The following is a 12915-nucleotide window of genomic DNA, read 5'->3' as shown; positions in this document are numbered from 1 at the left end:
GTATTTTATGTATTTCCATCTCCCCATAGCACTCAGCTTGTGCTTTGCACATGCCAGGCTTTATCCAAAGTCTCATGAAATGCTATACTTGCTTCTGTTCTGTTTGAGTAAAAAAGAATTTAAAGGAGGAGATTCCCGGAATTACAAAACCAAGAAAGCTTTCTGGTTACAAAAGCAAATGTACACGAGGAAGGGAAGCTACAGTTCCTTAAAACACTTGACCCTGGTGGCACAGAAAGTCCCCAGAAGTGGAAATGGCCTTGATCCAGAACCAGCCCAGGCAGGTTCTACTCTAAGGCAAACACTTGGCCACTTGCAAAGCCGCCACCTCCGCCCCACAAGAGCATGTCTGAAAACTTTCCCTGCAGAGACTCACTTAAATCCTCCAGGGACAGAGCCAGGAAGGGAAGGGAAAGCTTTTTTTTTTCCCTACTAAAAGGCTTGTTTGCTTACTGTTAAGATATTAAACATTACACAAGCTGTTGAGTATTTCAATATTTGCTTGTTAGGTGAGCAATTGAACCGGTCCAGAGTGAGTGCATACCGTGGGCTGCTAATTTCTGAGAAGTCTCTTGATGGCACATAGAATTCCTCTAAAAATGGTTTTTCCAGTAGCTTTTGTTAAAGAGCTATGGGTTGTGCCAGTTCATGCGCACCCACAGTTGTTCAGGGGCCCCTTGTGCGTCCCCACTCTTTAGTGTATATTGAGGAGTCCAGACACTTCCACTTTATAAATTTGTGGGGTTTTTTTCTCATTAGGGGCTTAAATATGTCTCCCAATTTCTATATGCCCATGCAAAAAAGTTTTATTTCTGCATATATGGAATAGAATGGTGTTAAGGCTTCAAGAGAGGTCACTGCTGAGTGAGCCTCAAGACCAGCAAGCAGAAGTGGACAAGGCACATACCCTGTTATGTCACATGTGCCTGTCATGTCCCAGGCTCAGTACATCTGCTTCCATGGAAGCCTAAGTCTGCAAAGGTCTGGAGGGAGGAATGGGTGGGAAGGAGGGTTCTCAATAAAGCCACAGGCATACCTCCTGATGTCAGGCAGAGAACAGACAACCATGGTTCTGCCCTCTTTACCACAGGTGTGGAAGAGAGAAATGGCCTGGCTGGTGGTGCTGGCCAGGACTCGGCCCTTTTCCTGAGGACCAAGGTAGGTAAGGATCCATCTCAGCTAGGAAAGCGCTTCCTTATTAACACGGGAGTCAGTAACAGTCAGCAGTATTAAAGGTCTGTGTGTATACACTGAAGAAGGCATGACAGGTACTTAATTAACGTTTGCTGGTAGAACTTGTGGCCTTTTAGGATACACAAGACAAAAAAGCATTTATTAATCCAACAAACATTTGCCAAGTGCCCACTGTGCGATGGGCACTTGTACCAGGTACTAAGGATTTGGGAATGAAAATCCCAGGAGTTCACAGTCTGAATGTTTGCATGTATTGTAATTGCTAAAACTGAAGCCAAATAAAAGCATCATGAGATTCTGGAGACCGAATTTGGGGTGTGTGTGTGTGTGTGTGTGTGTGTGTGTGTGTGTGTGTGTAAGAGAACTTCCTCTGGGAAGGCTCTCAGGAGGAGGCTGCATGGGAGACTGGTTTCAAGTTTCTTATTAGTTGGAAAGGGAGGGCATTACTAGATCACAGAGAAATGAAAGCGTGTGTGGGGGAGACAGCAAGAAGTTCGGAGTGGTGGGGACAGAACAGCAGGGAATAAGCTAGAAGGGGAAACCAATGAGGGCTTGGATGCTACGTCAAGAAGGGAGCTGGGGTGGGGCATGGAGGGAGAGGGTGTCTAAATGTGCAGTAATGCTGCTCAAGGGTGTTTTGTTTTGCTTAATCTTTTACCTAGTACATGATTTTTTTTCTGGGGATGGGGTACACAGTAAATATGTGAAAATGTCTAATTCAATGGATTCTACAGATGAAATGTCCAAATATCAATAAACACTGTCAAAAATAGGCTGAAACTAGCAGGCACATTTATAGAGTATGGTCCCTGCCAGTGAACCCCACTATTGGTCTCCAAGTGGGGAGAGCAAGATGATCTGCTTAAGTAATGGAATGGTGAGAAATTTTACTTATAAGTATTTTTCTTTAAAAATGAGAAAAAGTGGCTTTTCTAATATTTAATACCTGGGGGGACCCTTGTTGGCCTGTGTGTCAGCAGCCACGGGCACCCTGATAGAGGAGAGATTCTGTGACACGGGGATGATGGCTGGCCCTTGACCACTAGTTTACTTTAAGCCTCTCAGACATGTTGGAGTTTACATGCTTCAAGGTATCACGGTTGTAGTCAATTAAAAACAAAAACCAGACTCTTAAATAGCCAAAGTACTACCATATTTTGTAGTGACTCAGGAATACCTGTGAAGATCTTTTATGAGACAGAGGTTCACTGGTTATCTTGTGATTTAGAATGTAAGGAGGAAATTTACATTTTCTTTCACAAAAAGTTCCAAATCTGGAGACCTTCTTCAAGGGCAGCAGTGTATCACCTGGCTTATTTCTTTCAAGCCAACATACTCAAATCAGTCCCTTCAAGGGAAAGGTGACAATGCATGAGAGTTACGTCCTTTCAAAATAAATAATCTGTGCCAAGAACAGAGCTTTTATGGAAAATGGATGTTTGAAGATGTTGTGATTGTGTTGACAACGATGCTCCAAGAGCACCATTTCACAAACACCTACACCTGCACACCAAAAGCTTTGGGAACCAGATTTCCAGCTTCCCTGACAGATAGCCCATGAACATTTATCAGCCCAAATTCAAGAGCCCTTGCATGATCGGTAAGTGGGACTGAAAAACATATACTGGACTCATAGCACAGTCTCTGTGTCTCCGTGAGGTGTGTTATGTTTACCTGTGAACACCACAAGAAGCAGGAACTGAAATAAACAGGACACAGAACCAGACCTTCACATGCTGGGGCATATATTTTACCATTTTATAAATGAGATGTAAACTTGATTATATGGTTTTATCTCAAAAACAGTGTATGTTGGTGCAATAGATTTTGTACCATTAGTACACTGACAAAACTTTATCATGTTTACTTTGCCTCTCATCCCTTTAAAAGTTCTATATTTGCATATATTTCTATGTCCATAATACTCAGGACAGTAGTGTATGGCTATAATTTATAAATAAATATAATATATGGGGGTACATGCTTAAATCTTTCACACAAGAAAGTGCACACAAAAAATAGTTTTTAGACGACTTATTTACACAAGTGGTCCTGGCATGGATGAGGTGGGAAGAAATCCATAAGGCTCAGTCATTATCTGAGAACAGCCCCCTCCACGCCTTACCAGGCTGGGCTAGAGGCTGTGGTCATTTGCACTGGGAGGCTCAGGTAGAGACCTAGTGTGCTGGGCTCACACTCAACACCACCACCAGCTCTGTTCAGGTTTGGGGGCAGCCATCTCCCCGGTATCACATGGCTCTGGGTTTACACTAAAGCTCCTGGTGGGAGTTGGTAGGGTATATTTTTCCCAAAGATGTGGGCCAAGGGAGGTTACTGGGAGAGAGTTCTAAAAAATCTGTGCCACTGCCTGCTTTTCTAACCCCTGCTGTGGCCTCAGCCCCATTCCCAGTCCTGCTAGTCCATCTGCCTCTCTAGGTGTAAGAAATGAAGTAATCGGGCAACTGAGAATTCCCCCAGGAGAGGTAACCATGGATCTTCTGTAAGGAGCAAGGCAGCAAACTCGTTACTCAGCTCCTGCAAAGGCTCCTACCTGCCTGTTGACTCCAAATCTCTTCAAATGTGCAAATAACTCTGAGCCATTCCTACACTGAACGAGTCCCCCAGGACAGGGACTACTGACACACCTTGCACTTTCCCATGTGTGTCTGGGCCTTCTGTGGTTTTGTCTGCTTGGAATATCACCCACCATATCTGTGTCCACCTTCTGAAATCCTACCTATTATTTCTCAGCCCAGTCCTAGCACCTCTGTGAATCAGCCATTGATAACCAGGGTTCAATGGTTCTTCATGTTGGCTGCACAACAGAATCTTCTGGGGGCTATTTAAGACAGAAACTGATGTCTGAGGCCCATCTCTGGAGATTCTGGACGCTGCTCTGGACATGGGATTCTTTCCCAAGTGATTCTAACATGCAGCCAGAGTTGAGACCTCTGCTCTTGCTGAAAGCCATCCCTTCACCTCTGGACACCTTCAGCAGCTTTTCTGGATGTCTCATGTGTCACTTATCTTGTTCTGTCTTATGTCACAGTCACTTGTGAATAAATCATCTCTTTAACTCCACCCTAAGGTCCCTAAGGTCCCCAGGAGCAGGGACCATGTCCAGTAAATCTTTCAGTCATTCACAGAGCCTTGTCCATATTCTCCCCCGAGTTCTAGAATGCTCTCCCCCTCAACAGACTCAATAGCAGAAGAGTCTACTGCTGTCTCAAGAAGCATGTCTGGAGAAGAAACTGTTAACTAGGGAGTATGATTACCTGGGTCTTCCCAGTTGAAACTAAGTCAAAACAGGGTCCTATGAGACAGACTGGCACATGCACCATGGAAGGCTAGCATCTTTTTAGAAAACAACTTGAGCTACCCTCTCTTGTTCCAAAAGGCTGTCTCATCAGAATGGTGGTAGATCACCTTAGAGACAGAACAATGTTTGTCAGATATAATCAGTGTTCAATTTTTTTTTTTTAAATTCTCTAAGAAGTTTAAAAAAGGGGAGGAGATTCTCAGGGCATCCATTTTTACCTATTTCCTCTTTTACATTTCCCATGATGCAAACTTCCTAAAGGAAAACAGCCTTTATCCTTTCAAGTTCACAAAAGGCAGCATCAAAACGTACCGAATCAAATGGTATAGATGCGCAGGAGAAAAGAGCATAACTCTTTCACTTGTACCTTGCCTGAGTCTCCAGGCCTCTCATGGGCCAGGCACTGGCTTGTGTGCTGCAAGTACAAGCCCCAACCAGATACAATCCAGTTTGGGAGGCAAAGGGGCAAACAGAAATAATCCTACAATGCAACAGCTTTAATTAAACCACATCCAGGGAAGTGAGGAGAGGGCATGCATTCACTACAGAATATACACCTGCCCTAAATCATCCAGCAGGAGACAGGCCCTGCCCTCATTAAGCTTATAGCCTACTGTGTGCAAGCAGATACCCGTGTAAAAACAAGTTATACCAAATCCACACTGACCATGGACCCCAAAAGGTTGTACTTAGGGTTGTTATAGGCCTCTCCACCTAGACCAGAGTTCCCTTCCTGCTGTCTCCCACCACTAACAGTGGACCCCTGGGTCCCCACTAGACCCCCGTTCTGCGACTGAGGGGCTGGGAGCAAGGCGACTCCAGCATGGGGAAGGATTCCCACCCACATTGGGACTCTGCACCGAGAGATGAGCCAGCAGCATCCTCGGAGGCCCTGCCTCGGCTCCCCAGCCTGGGGCGCAGCAGGGCTGTAGCAGGCGAGGGTTGGAGCGCCTGCTGGATGACTGCCGGCGGGCCTTATCTCCGCTGGGCACAGAGTGTTCCGCAGCGATTCTATCTCCAGGAAGGTTCAAGTTTCTCCGAGGGCTGGAGGCTTCAGCGACCTGCCTGCCGCGATGGGGACACGCCCAGGGAGGTTCGAGCCGCGAGGAAGCCTTAGTCAGGGCGGCCTGGCGCTGCGGGGAGATGCACCCGCGGGGCCCGCGCGGGTGGGCGCCGGCAGAGCGGGGGCGGGGCAGGGGGCGGGGGGCCGGGCAGCTTGGCTGGGGCTGGGGGCGGCGGGGGCGGGGAAGCGGCCCCGCAGCCGGCGCGCACAGGCGGCGGGTCCTGACGGCACTCACCGACCCTCGGCACCCGGGATGCGGCGGCCGGTGCGCTGCCCTCCCGCGGGGTCCACTCCTTCGGCCCCCAGCTCCACTCCAGACTCGCGGAGGCGGCCGGTACTGACAGATGCTAGGTCGCCACGGCGGGGTGGGGGCGCCTGCGACCCGCCACAGGCGGACCGACCAGGCTGCTCAGGATCCTGCAGGGGGCGCGCCGGCCGGCTCGCGCGTGCGCCTTGGGCCCCCCCTGCGGGTGCCCCGCCCCGCCCGGCTCGCGCCTGCGCAGTGCCCCGCTCGCTTGGCCTTGGCCCCAAGTGGTCCAGCGACGCCGCGGTCGGCGAGACATCCAAAGCTGAGCAGAACTGAGTTGTCCGTAGGTGCTGCGAAGCCGCTGAAGTAGTCATCGCCCGAACCTTGACCTTCGTTGGCCTCCTTCCATTGCCCCTCCAGCCGTCTTGTTGAGTGCGGTGCCCCGTCTCCTCACCGAGAGGGTGCGCACCTCTCGCTCAGCCTCGCCCCTGGTGGGCAGCTCGTCTTTTGTGTCGGGGACCCGGTCTGGCGGGGTGCTGACGGCTGCTGGGGCGGACGAGACCCTGGGATGGCCAGGAACTTTCTGGAAAACGGCCGTAGGGTTGGGCAGGAAGGCCGGGCATCCCGGGATGTGACCACGGTGACTGGGCGCAGTTCAAAAGGGCGGGGAGGCCAGGGGTTCCGGAGGTCGGGTCAGAATCACCTCAGGCAGGAAAGTCGCAGGTTAGGTTCGGAGCGACCCCGGGCCGGAGGGTCCTGAAGCTGGATTGGGGTCACTTTGGGCAAGAGGGTCATGGGTAGGGTTGGACCGAAGGGGAGCGAGGCCGAGTCCGAGTCACGTGGGAACGATAGGGTCCCAGGCAGGGCCAGAGGTCACCTGTGCAGGAGGGGTCTCTGGACAAGGGCAAGGTCACCTGGGGCTGGGAGGGTTCCGAGGCCTGGTTGGGGTCACTTGGTGCTGGAGGGTCTCGTGACAGGGGTGGGGCTGGGTGAGGGAGGCCTGGGCCCCACAGTCACCGCGGCCTGGCCCACTAGTGTCTCTGTCTCCAGCACCTGGAGGACTCTGAGGATCCTCCAGCGGCCCGAAGCACACCCGCCGGCGGGCTGCTCGGCTGGCCCCGCCCCGCCTCTGGCAGTCTGTCTGCGGTTGCGGGGCCTCCGCTGACAGACAAGCCTCTGGGGCGCCGCCTGCTGACCAGCCCAGCTCCTGTCTGCTCCCAGCTCGCCTCCGGGATCAGGATGCGACTGATTGAACCGCAATGACCCAAGTCGGGAGGTTTATTCTCCTGCCACCTGAAGACTCCTTATGGATTAGTGATTGAGCATCCGGGTGGCCTGTTTTTGTTTTGTTTTTTCATAGCACATTTCATTATCTGAAGTGGTATTCACTTATTTGCTTTTCTTCCCTCTCCCTCCCCAGAAGGTGGTCTTCATAAAGAAAGGCATTTTGTCTAGGTTATGGCTACATCCCAGAATGCCTGGCACATAGGAGGCACTTGGTAAATATTTGTTGAATGGAAAAGTCACAAAGACCTTAAGATTTAAGGTTTAAATTTTAATCTGACCCCTGAACTAGTAGGCATGTCATTTTACCTTCCTGAACCTCAACTTCCTATTCCTAAAATTAAAATAATAATAGCAATAATACCAAACTCAACGGTATTTTTAAAAAAAATTTTAAATCCTTCCCCAGGGATATTTCTTCCAATGCTTTTCAGAGAGAGTGGAAACAAGAGAGAGAGAGAGAAAAACATTGATGTTGATGTGAGAGAGACACATCCATTGGAGTATCCGTTGGTTGCCTCCCGCACACACCCTGACTGGGGCCCATGTGGAACTGAGCCCTGCACCCTTCAGTCTGAGGGCTGACGCTCTAACCACTTAGCCAAACCGTCTAGGGCTCAAAGGTGTGTTTTTAGGGTCAAGTGAGAAAAGGTATAAGTGCTTATTATAATACCTAGCACATAAATGCCAAATAAATGGTAGTACTGTATAATGTGAGTTCAACTTACATAGCCTGGTCTTTATAATGAGCCTACAGGAAAAACTCTACACAATTGAATGCAATTACAGGACGGGTAGGGGAGTGGATTATTATGGGGTTGTAAACATCTTAAAAACCATCTCTTCCCATCAGTCCTCGCAGACTACACTGCCTCTTCCCAACCGAAGTGCCTACCAGAAAACTATGGACCTGACTGACCGGTCCTTCTCTTCACTCTGCCTCTTCCTCACTCAGTTTTTTCTCTTTCAAGAACCAAACCTTGCCATTTCCAACTTAGATTTGTTACACCTTGCAGTTATTTTCCAGCCCTTTCTAAATCTGATCCTGCTTCTGCATAACCAAATCCAGAGCTGACTGACTCAGAATTTCCCCTAGATGGAAGGTGAGGGTAGGGGTACTGGAAGAATGACCACACAGATCAAGACAGACAATTGCAAAGAGTAGTAATTTTATATCTTTGTTCTTAATGATGTCAGGGTGCCTGCTATTGTAGTTAATATTAATTATCATAATCATGATAGGGAAGGTCACTGTCAAAGCAAGATTGTTATGTGCAAAGAGTTCACAGGCTCTGGACTCCTATTCAAAAACAACGGCCCACAGTAGGCTAGACACTTGATGTTCCACAACAATCACTGAAACTTTAGTCAAATTTCTGCTCATGGCCACTATTGAAAAAAGAAGCCAAATCTAGAAGCTCCATCTAGTTGTTTCCCTCCACATGGAGGTCCAAATAGGGTCATAATTTGTTCAAAGTCACGTGTTGGAGTTGAGACTGGAACCCAAGTGTTCAGGTTCCTGGGCTTTTTAACACTCTCTGGCATGTAAATTACATTCATATACCATGAATATATGCTGAGGAATTACATGACATACTCCTTGGGATTACCATGGCTAAGACATTTCTCAAGATTGATAGCGCCCGGCCGGGTGTGGCTCCTTGGTTGAGTGTTGACCTAGGAACCGAGCATTCGCGGTTTGATCCCCTGTCAGGGCACATGCCTGGGTTGCAGGCTCGATCGCCAGTGGGTGTGTGCAGGAGGCATCCGACGGTTGATGTTTCTCTCTGATGGATGTTTCTCTCTTTCTATCCCTCTCCCTTCTCTCTCTAAAAAAATCAATAAAAATAAAAAAAGATTGATAGCAAAAGTTAAAGTGGATGGTAGCACATAACAAATCTTATGGCTTTACAAAAGGGAATAAACCTGGTCATTACAATAGTTGGCTGACATTTATAGATATATAAATATCCACACTATATGCCTTTCTAAATGAAACCAATATGTCAGCTCCTATTTCTTTTGCAGGGACACAAATTCTATGATCTATCTATCTATCTATCTATCTATCTATCTATCTATCTATCTATCTATCTATCTATATCTATCTATCTATCTATCATCTATCTATATCTATCTACCTACCTACCTATCTATCATCTATTTATATATTCCAATATATGTGTGTGTTTGGTGTGTGTTTTTTTTTGTACAGAAGTGTCCAAGTTGCTGGTATTCAATGCAGAGTTTTAGAATAGGGCTGCTTTTCTGATTGTTTCCATAAGAACAGTGTTATAATTGGGGGATAAATTCTAGACCAATGGCTGTACTCCTTCATTCGGTGACTGGGAGGCGTATTGTAGTGGTTAAAGCCCGTTACTGAATCTGAATACAGAGCCTCAGATTGAGTCTCAAATGTCAAATTTTTAATGTCTTACTTAACCATTCTGTGCCTTGGTTTCCTTGAGAATATGGGGATCATATAGTGCCCACTTCATAAGATTGTGGTGAGGATTTGATACATCTTAAAAACATATAAAATACTTAGAAAAGTGTTTGGCACTTAGTAAGGGCCCGGTTTCCATTTTGGGGGAGATGATGAGTGAAGTCTTCTGTAATCATTTGTGTATAGGTTCTCATGTAAAAATAAAATGTCTTACATTTGAAAAGAAAAGTTTTCACTTTTCTTGGGTAAAAACTTAGGAATGGGATTGTTGGATGGTATGGAAGTATATGTTTAGCTTGATAAGAAACTGCCAAGATATTGCCCCAAGTGGCTGTACCATTTTGCATTGTCACTGGCAATATATAACAGTTCCAGTTGCTGTGTATCTTTATCAGTACTTAAAAAAAAAAAAAAAAAAAAAAAAAGCCATTCTAGTAGCTATGTAGTATTTTATTGTGGTTTAAATTTTCATTTTTTCTAATAACTAGTGACATCGAGCATCTTTTCATAGTCTTATTTGCCAATCATGTATTCTTTTTGGTGAAGCATCTTCAATTTTTTTTTTAATTTTTTTGTCCATTAACAAAAGTTGGGTTGTTTTCTTTTGAATTTTGAGAGTTTTATGTATCTGCATATAGCTTCTTTGTCAGATAGCAACTTGCAAATATTTTCTCCCAGTCTGTGGTTTGTCTTTTTATTCTATTAATAGTCTTTAGCAGAGAAGAAGTCTTTAATTTTGACGAAGTCCAAATTACAAATTTTTCTTTTATGCTTCTGATGGCATAGCTAAGAAATCTTTTTTTAATCCAAGGTCACAGAGATGTTCTGTTTTTTTCTAGAAATTTTATAGTTTACTTTTCCATTTAGGTCTATGCTCTGTTTTGAATTAATTTTATATAATGGATTGAGGTATAGATCAAAGTGGGTCTTTTTTTTTTTTTTACCATACATTCCAATTGTTCCACCACCATTTGTTAAAAAGATTATTCTTTTTCCATTCAATTGTACCTTTGTCAAAAATTGACTATATTTGCCCTGGCCAGTTTGACTCTGGTCAAAATGGTCAGAGTGTCAGCCTATAGACCATAGGGCCAAAGGTTCGATTCCCAGTCAAGGGCATATACCTCGGTTGCAGGTTCAATCCCCAGCCCCAGTTGGGGCACGTGCTGGAGGCAACCAATCGATGTGTCTCTCTCACATCAATGTCTCTTTCTCCCTCTCTCTGAGAGAGAGCCAGGGATTGAAAATCTACTTGAAGAATTCATGATGGATAACTTCCCTAACCTGGCAAAGGAAATAGACATACAAGTCCAGGAAGCACAAAGTCCCAAACAAGATGAACCCAGAGAGGCCCATCTCAAGAAACATCATAATTAAAAAGCCAAAGGTTAAAGACAAAGAGAGACTCTTGAAAGCAGCAAGATAAAAGCAGTTAGTTATGTAAAAGGGAGCTCCCATAACACTATCAGTTGATTTTTCAGCAGAAACATTGCAGGTGAGAAGGAAGTGGCATGAAATATTCAAAGTGATGAAAAAATAAAGACCGGCAATCAATATTACTCTACCCAGCAAGACCATCATATAGAATCGGAATAGTTTCCCAGGCAAGAAAAAGCTGAAGGAGTTCATCACCACTAAACCAGTATTACAAGAAATGTTAAAGGGACTTCTTTAAGTAGAAAAGAAAAGATAAAAAATATGAATACAAAAATATAGGAAAGAAAAGTTCTCCCTGACAAAGACAAACAGTAAAAGCAATGGATGAACAAACTATAAAGCTAGTGTAAAGCTTAAAAGGCAAAAGTAGGTTGATCATGTATAATTACAACAATAAATTAAAGGATACACACACAAAAGAAGTAAAAAATAATGACAAAAACATAAATGTGGAAGGGGTGAGCAAAAACTGTAGTGATTTTAGATTGTGTTAAACTTAAGCAACCATCAACTTTAAATATACTGCTATAAACATAGCTTGACATATATGAAGTACATGGTAACCACAAACCAAAAGTCTTTAAGATATAGGCAAGAAATAGTCCGCTCTGGTTCTTGATTCCAGAAGGGTCTTTCTGAGACCCTGCGGGCTCGGTGTGGTCTTTTTTTTTTGAGAGCAGTCATGTGATTTATAAAAAGATGCAACAAATTTTTAAATGATACAAAATATCATTTTCAAAACATCAAAAAGTAAGTGTATTTAACCATACTCAGCTCATAACAGAGCAAGTGGGTGAGTGGAGCAATAACTCATGCTGTAGGGTGTTTAATAAACTGGCAGCAGAGGAAGTTGGCTGAAGGGAAGCAGAGGAACTTTGTCTCTTAAGTATTAGAACCGAGGGGCTCCATAATCACCTGGCATCCGCTCAATGTTGTACCTATGGTTAGATATGTACATGATGGGAACTCCAGGGATCTTCCTGATTCTTCGTCTAAGGTCTGTCTCAACTGTGGCCACAATGTAACACTTGTGCTGAGTTACTCTCTGTACCAAGCAGTCATCTGCATAGGTTTCTTTGTGTGTGCATGGTAATCGTTCAAATCTTGGATCCTTGGCAATCCTTAGAGCCACTCGATACTTCTGCCCCAATTTCTCAATTTCAGCCATTACACAGCTATATAATGAATACACTTGGCATAGAGACAGTCCATCATTGACTGCACCAAGTCCAGTTTGGCCTTAATGGGAAAGTTGATAAAATTGGTCTCAACCAGGATGTGGTAAGGTGGGCCCAGCTGTGTGTTATATTGGAAGAATAAGCAGGAGGGGTGTTGGGGGTCGTCTCTTTCTGTGAGTGCACCGGGATCTTTCTTTTCTTTCTTTTTAGGCTTTAATCTATCCTTTCTTTAGGCCTCTGACCTCTGAGACTAAGCATTCGCTTCATGGTGACATACTTCCTTGTTTTCTTTTGCTTTCCCATGTTCACACTGCACCCTTGTTTCTTCCAGAACCACCCTCGGTGTGGCCTTTGTTAGCGTCCACCATGCGGACCGCGGCCAGGGCCAAAGGTGCAGGAGGTGATGGCGCAGCCCATCAACCTCATCTTCAGATACTTATACCTGCTCTATGACACGTAGTAGTGACTGCTTTCTCAGAGCTGTTTTTAATGATGTTATTCTAGAATGTTTTCTTTCCAGATATAAATGGAGAAGCTAATAAAAAAAATGGTTCCAGGTACTACAACAGTAACAGAGCTTTGCTGTTTTCTGGATAATTGTTTTTTACCTTCTTTTTTTTAGTGGGTGTGCTGGATGTCTCTATAATTTTGTTCAGATGACTGTAGAACCTGAAAAGCTGTTGCTGCTATTGATACATAACATACTGCTATTGATCATTTATATAAACAAATATATATATACATACA

General features: G+C 45.2%; 1 protein-coding gene and 1 pseudogene across 1 annotated transcript in view; both read right to left on the bottom strand.

Moving 5' to 3' along the window:
- ABCA3 (ATP binding cassette subfamily A member 3) overlaps positions 1–5989 on the bottom strand; it is a 46897-nt gene extending 40908 nt beyond the window's left edge. Inside the window, exon 1 of the mRNA XM_087815706.1 lies at positions 5812–5989. The gene's annotated coding sequence lies outside the window, so the exon portion shown is untranslated. The remainder of the gene's footprint in view (positions 1–5811) is intronic.
- A 5877-nt stretch (positions 5990–11866) lies between these two features.
- Positions 11867–12471, bottom strand: LOC107533351 (rRNA-processing protein FCF1 homolog pseudogene; annotated as a pseudogene).
- Between the last annotated feature and the right edge of the window lie 444 nt (positions 12472–12915).

The sequence above is a fragment of the Miniopterus natalensis genome, chromosome 3 (assembly GCF_054644295.1).
Source record: "Miniopterus natalensis isolate mMinNat1 chromosome 3, mMinNat1.hap1, whole genome shotgun sequence".
Classification (NCBI taxonomy): Eukaryota; Metazoa; Chordata; class Mammalia; order Chiroptera; family Miniopteridae; genus Miniopterus; species Miniopterus natalensis.
This window is presented reverse-complemented; position numbering and strand designations above follow the sequence as displayed.